Genomic DNA, 6,539 nt, shown 5'->3' on the forward strand with positions numbered 1-6,539 from the left:
GCTGCTTGTCTATCAAATTGCTATACAAAAGAAATCATAATTTATACAATGTATTTTAATGAGTTTACTCTATACAGTAAATTTAATATATTTTTTAAAAGCAAAGAATTGATTAGCTGGCAAATAACATCTTTTTAAATGTTTGATCTCGCAAAAAGGCACTCCAAAAGTAGTTTTTAAAATCTTTCATCTTGAGACAATTAAACTCTGTAATTCTTCAAAAATCAAAAGGTTCAGTATCTAAGTACGTACATGCTGAGGAAAAGAGGATTAATTGCTTTGTTAAAAGTTGGACTTAAGATCTGTTGATGTTGGCAGTTGATTGAAATAGTTGAAATATATCTCGGATTGTTACTGATTGCTCTATGCAATCTTCTTTTTGAATTTGAAGTCACACAACAGGGAGCCAGATTCAAAACGATTCACTCCCAGGCTAAAAGTTTCCTCCGCCCTATGAGGACTGTCAGACACAAACACAAAGAAATATAGAATTTCAGATGCAATCCAGTCACAGAATTCCCTCTACCTCATTCAGTTTTTCAAAGAGATACACTATGTGCATACAATGGACAACTAAAATAATAGAAATTTTAGCAAAATTTGTAGTTAAGCAGCTATACATGTTAACTTTGCCTATAGCTTTTCAGATGCCAAATGAGTACATAAATTAAGGTGCAAACCAGTTTTAAATGTGTCCCAAACCCTTAACTCTTAATTTAGTGGAGTTATGAAAGTGAAGACGCTGTTGATGAGAATAATTCTTTTCTCCTTCTATTCAATCATGTCCAATTCTTAATCAATACAATAAAAAGGGCAATACAAATAATTATAGCAAAAAAAACTTGGGAAAGAGGATGGAAGATGGTCTACAAGAAGAACTGTTCATCTCCCATAGACATTTTCTAAGAACTACTTAGCAATAAAATTGGCCCCAAATGCGCCTTTTTAAAAAAAATTGCAGCTTTTCTTACACCAATAACTCACAGACTATCAAGGATCTTTCTGCATCAGTGTAAGCTTCAAGGCTTTAAAAATCACCTCTTTCTGCAATTGGATATTTACAAACAAGGATGATGTTGAAAATATGTTTGCGGTATGACAATCTTTTCTTAAATGTGGAGAAGATGTTTAAGTGAACAAAAGACATGTACTAACAAATAGATGCTGACAGTATCTAATTTAGGTGTTTAATGTATTTAAAAATTGTGTTCACCTCTTAAAGCCAGTGTACAAGAGGTGGGGCTCTCACCCACTTGCTATGCCTTTCCACTGATTAAAAAAGTCAAAATGGAAATGGCTGAAGTAATTCCTCTGTTGCCACCTGCTGGCCATGGAGGATAGAATCATGGTGATTAGTTGATTCTGCTCTTCCTCCCCTCTACAGTATGTCCTGCCCAAAATAGGTGATAAATCAAGGTCACAGAAGATAAATAAAATCAAACTTGATTAAAGAGATATATAACATCTCTTTCTCAGTTGCCTAAAACTGGGAGTGATTCTTTTCCAAAATTCTCAGGAAGAATTATTGGGGTAAATTGGAGGAAATACAAGAATTCTGGTGCCTGATATATATATATATATTTAATCTTAGGACCAATGCATCCCTGCATAAATAAGAATAGAGAGAGCTGCCTTCTTATCTTCCAGTGAGAAGGTGGGTCTCTTCACTCATAATGGGGAAGTTGCTCCGGCTGCTTACGTAGTAGCCTCTTGAATCTTCATCAGTCTGGAAAGCCTTTTTATGTATACTAATATACATATTCAATGTGAAAGAAGACACTGTACTTGAATGGTTTACTAGATGATGGTAATACATGAATACACTGAACATACAACTTGAAAATCAATTTAGGAAAAGAAAAAAACCAGATCAGGAGTATTCAATGTTCCATTCAAATCAGGCTTTACACGAATAACTTTATGTTGAAAATATTGCAAATGATATGAAGATTCTAAAGAAAAATTAAATCTTCTTGTATATATCCTGAAATAAGGATGGATGCCGAAATGAAATAACCTGTTTCATAGCTTGTATATAGAGATAAAAATTATGACCACAGCAAACAGAAAGAAAAAGCTAACATAAATTCCTATCTACCTAATCATCTATATAATATCTATATATAAATAAAAATGTAAATGTTCGTTTGTTCAAAATCTTAAATCTCCGAAAGTTCTTCACCGATTGCTTTGAAATTTTGCACAACGTTGCATTCAAATATGCGCGTGTTTTTATATACCTACTATTATATAGATGTCACACCTGTGACAGGTAAAAACATGCTTTTTGAAAAACAGTGCCATCTGTTGGACGTATAATATGTTTACATATTACAAACGTGCGCTTTCTCTTTTCTTTCTTTTCCATTTAACCAGACTGAGCCACAGCAACACGTGGCTGGGTACAGCTATTTAGAAATAGAAGGTTCCTGAAGTAAATGCTTTGATAATCAGGGCTTCTCTAGCTTCTTTGAGATTCCAACCATTCATTAGATGTGATTGGAAGGTGAACATTTTGCCTATTCTCTTTCCATAGATTTGTTTTAAAAAGGTCAAATATTTTCTGTATTTAGCAGAGGGAAGGGTTGGAGTTGGACTCTATGCAACTGTCAAGCATGCACATTGTTGATTCTGTAGTCTAGTCTGGTATGCAGTCTACATCTCACCCCCCCCCCCAAGTTGAAATATTTGGACACTTAACATTAATGCAAGTTTCATTAGAAAAGACTTTGGGGCTTGAAAAGTTGCAAGTACATCAGATGGTTGAAGAAGAAAAAGGGCTTTGGAAGAATATCTGAAAGACAGTGAAGAAGATGCACTGAAGCTAGTATAGCAGGAAGGCATACTGAGTACTGGAGAGACCAAAATGGCCTACAAGAAATATCAAAGGAAGAAGAGAAAGGAGGCATGGAAGACAAAGCATTACATGGCTAGTACATTAAAAAATTACAGGGAAAGCAGATAATAGCAGGACCCGGCAATGGCTAAGAGCAGGAAAGTTGAAGAAAGGGACAGAGGGGCTAATTCTGGCTGCACAAGATCAAGCCTTAAGAACAAATGCATACAAAGCCGGAATTGAGAAAACAGCAATAGACAGTAAGTGCCACTAGGCAAAAAAGATGAAAAAACAGAGCACCTGGTTACCTGCTGCAAGAAGATTGCAAAGACTGACTACAAGCAGTGGCATGACAAAGTAGCAACAATGGTGCATTGGAAGATCTGCAAGAAATACCATTTGCCTGCAAGCAAGAACTGGTGGGACTATAAAATAGGGAAAGTCATAGAAAATGAAGAAGCTAAATTGCTTTGGGCCTTTAGAATTCAAACAGACAACTACCTGCCACATAACACCCCAGATATTATAACTATTGATAAGAAAGACAGTAAAATCTGGCTCTCGCCACATTCTGGTGAGAGAGAAATTCCCAGAGGATGGGCTCCAGCATGAGTCCAAAAGCTCAGAAGACTAAACCTCTGGTCCCGGTGACCGAAGCAGATTGGATCCTGCAACATTATCCTAGGACACGTATATTTGCCTTCATTCATTAATAGAAACCCAATCATACTCTGAACTCTAGAAAATGGAATAAATCATTCAGCAAAAGCTGCGATGAGAAATCTCCAGCCATTGTAGCACATGTTACAATGGAGTGACAGTGTGTGAGTTGGGCAACTATATCAAATCGTTTAATTAATAAATGTATACATATGTCCTTGATCTAATTATAATAGTAATCAGTTCACTCTTGTAGGAAGAATCATGTATTCTTGGATAGGATGGAGAAAGAGAGAGAAAGACCAGAACCAGAAAACGGAAAGAGTGTGAGTGTCATAGAAAGCTAAAAGGGCAGGCTTTTTTCATATCTATAACCAGCATGTTACAAAGGTTCCTGGCACATTGTGTCCCCAAAAGGAAGACAACTTAAAAACATATCCACCTAAAAAAAAACTGTGAAGCTTGTTAGCATTCCCCATTACAGAGTGAAAGCAGCATTAAAGTACTGTTAAACATGAAAGTGTTGTTTGTGTATGCACATGCATATGCAGACAACCAAGGATCAATTTTGAAGTAGTAAGCAACAATGTGCATCTTCCAAAGCACATTGTTGTTTTAATGCTTCAGGTAGGGTGCTCCTCTTGTCCCATGTGTGAAACACATCCTTCATGTGCTTTGCAAAAACCTATTAATTTTCAAGTTCTATATGAAGAAGATGAAAAGTATTGCTTTCTAATAAGAAACACCGCATGAGTAATTGTAACAGATTCTCTAAAGGTTTTTACAAGCCTCTTCTTTCTGTGTTATTACAAATAAAGATTTCTGAATCAGCCATCTCCGTGGCTTTATAAGTGTTAGACTGCAATTCTTGTAATTCCCAGTCAGCACAAACAATCTAGAGGCTTCAAGCAGTGACTGCTAAATAAGATTGTTTATTGTTTATATAATCTCAGCTTGGACATTTCTCTAAGGTCCCTTTCAATTTCTGTTCATTGTTCCCAATATAGCAGCACATAGCATTACAGTATTTTACAGTTTATGGAATCATTTATAAGGAGTGAAAGTAGGAATCTCCACTCATTTGTTTATGCTATTAATGGAATTAGCTGAATGGAAGATAGGCCCAAACAAAATCTATTTGCTAAGGGAGGAAAACAGGCTGGAAGCAAAGAGAGGCCATGAATGAATATATCTTGCTAATGGCTGACTAATTAATATAGATATAATTATGTTAAGCTTCTCTATTAAATGAGCAGACTTGGAGTATTAGTTACATTTCATTTCTTAAAAACAGATCCATTTTTCAGTTATATCTTAATCTGCAGAGCCTTTACTAGCCTGAATAGAAGTAAGGAGGACAAACAGCAGAAGATTAGCAGAGCACATCCATGAACACCAACAAGCAGTCAGAAGACATGATAAAAACTCCTTAATTTCACAATACATCGGGTGTCAAACTGCCGGCCCGCGGGCCAGATGTGTCATCCAAAAGCTGCGTCCACCCCATTGCCGGCAATGGCAAAACCGGCCCGATATGTTGCGCGACATCACATGACGTTGCGGGTTTGACATGTCTGCAATACATGGACAGACTTAACCATAGTTTCAACTGGGAAACTGTGAGCATCCTAGACCAAGCCAAGTCCAAAAATGCTAGGGAATTCCTGGAAGCCTGGCACTCTGACAAATCAGTTATCAACAGCACATAGAGATAAATGACATCTACATGTCATTCAAAAAAGACAATCAAAAAGCCAAAAAGGAATAAAAAAGTCCAAAATACCTTTTCACTAGCAATCAACACCCAGATGAGCAGAGATTAACACCAAGATTAACACAATACCAACAATCAAGAAGTAAACAATAACCCAATCAAAGAAATACCAACTCAGACAAGCTAACAGTAAGCAAAAGCCTAATCAAGAAACTACCAAGACCACTCCCACCAATACTGACAGCCACTAGTAAAATGAGACCAAATTCCACTCCCTACTGGCACTACTGATGTTACCAAGTTTGGTAATGAAACATCTGCAAGAAAACAACCAAGCTCAGAGAGCACCAAGGACCCCACAATATAAATTAAAATCACATAAACTTTTACAATTGAAAAGCAAACAGCAACCTAAAAATAAATTATAAAGCAGAATAAAAATTTAACAACAACAACAATAATTTCTTCTTTTAATCTTCAATAGCCTGAATATATGCAGCTATTTCAACTAAAAAGATGGTGGGATATCCATGTTTAAATTGTACAGATGTGCGAATGCTGTTAAATATTAAATGAGCCTTTTACATGAGTCTCAAGGGACAGTAGAAAATTGTTCTTCTTATGCTTTCTTCCAATCCAGTTCCTACACCAACTGCTATTATTCAACTTGAATGGAAAACATCTTTGGAATAGAGGCAGTTCCTATCAGGCATATTATACAAAAAGTTAACTATTTGAATTCATTATGGAGACCTTGGTTTCAGGCATATTAGAAATACCAGTACTGATAGAGGTTATTTTCTCCTCTTTCTCCTTCTCTTTCACCCTCACAGAGACACACAAGGATGCATGCACACACAGAGAAAAACACCTGTCTTCTTTAAATCTCTAGAAAATTTCTTCTGCAGTCTTATCTATTTGCGGACACAGAAAAAATAGTGATGAATATATATGGAAAATAAGATAGGGAATGCTACAGGCAACATCCTCGCTACAGTAAACTTCTGGCTGTAAAAGCCTGTACTTCCAGTTGATGGCAACAAAGAATTAGAGGTTTTTACAATGTTTCTTGCCATCTAATGTCATCTAAATTTTGCAGCCCAGATATGGTATCAATATCAAATGTCCAATGCTTAAAAACCCATTAGCAGTTAAATGAAATTCTGTCATGCAGTTTAAAACCAAGGGAAGTCCATAAATAAGAACTCTGCCTTCAATAAACAAGAAAATATTAAATACCTTTATCTTGTCATTCTACTACAGTGGTGGCGAACCTATGGCATGGGTGCCAGAGGCGGCACTCAGAGCCCTCTCTATGGGCATGCGCGC

The sequence above is a fragment of the Protobothrops mucrosquamatus genome, unplaced genomic scaffold (genome assembly GCF_001527695.2).
Source record: "Protobothrops mucrosquamatus isolate PMUCROS unplaced genomic scaffold, P.Mucros_1.0 scaffold368, whole genome shotgun sequence".
NCBI classification, from domain to species: Eukaryota; Metazoa; Chordata; class Lepidosauria; order Squamata; family Viperidae; genus Protobothrops; species Protobothrops mucrosquamatus.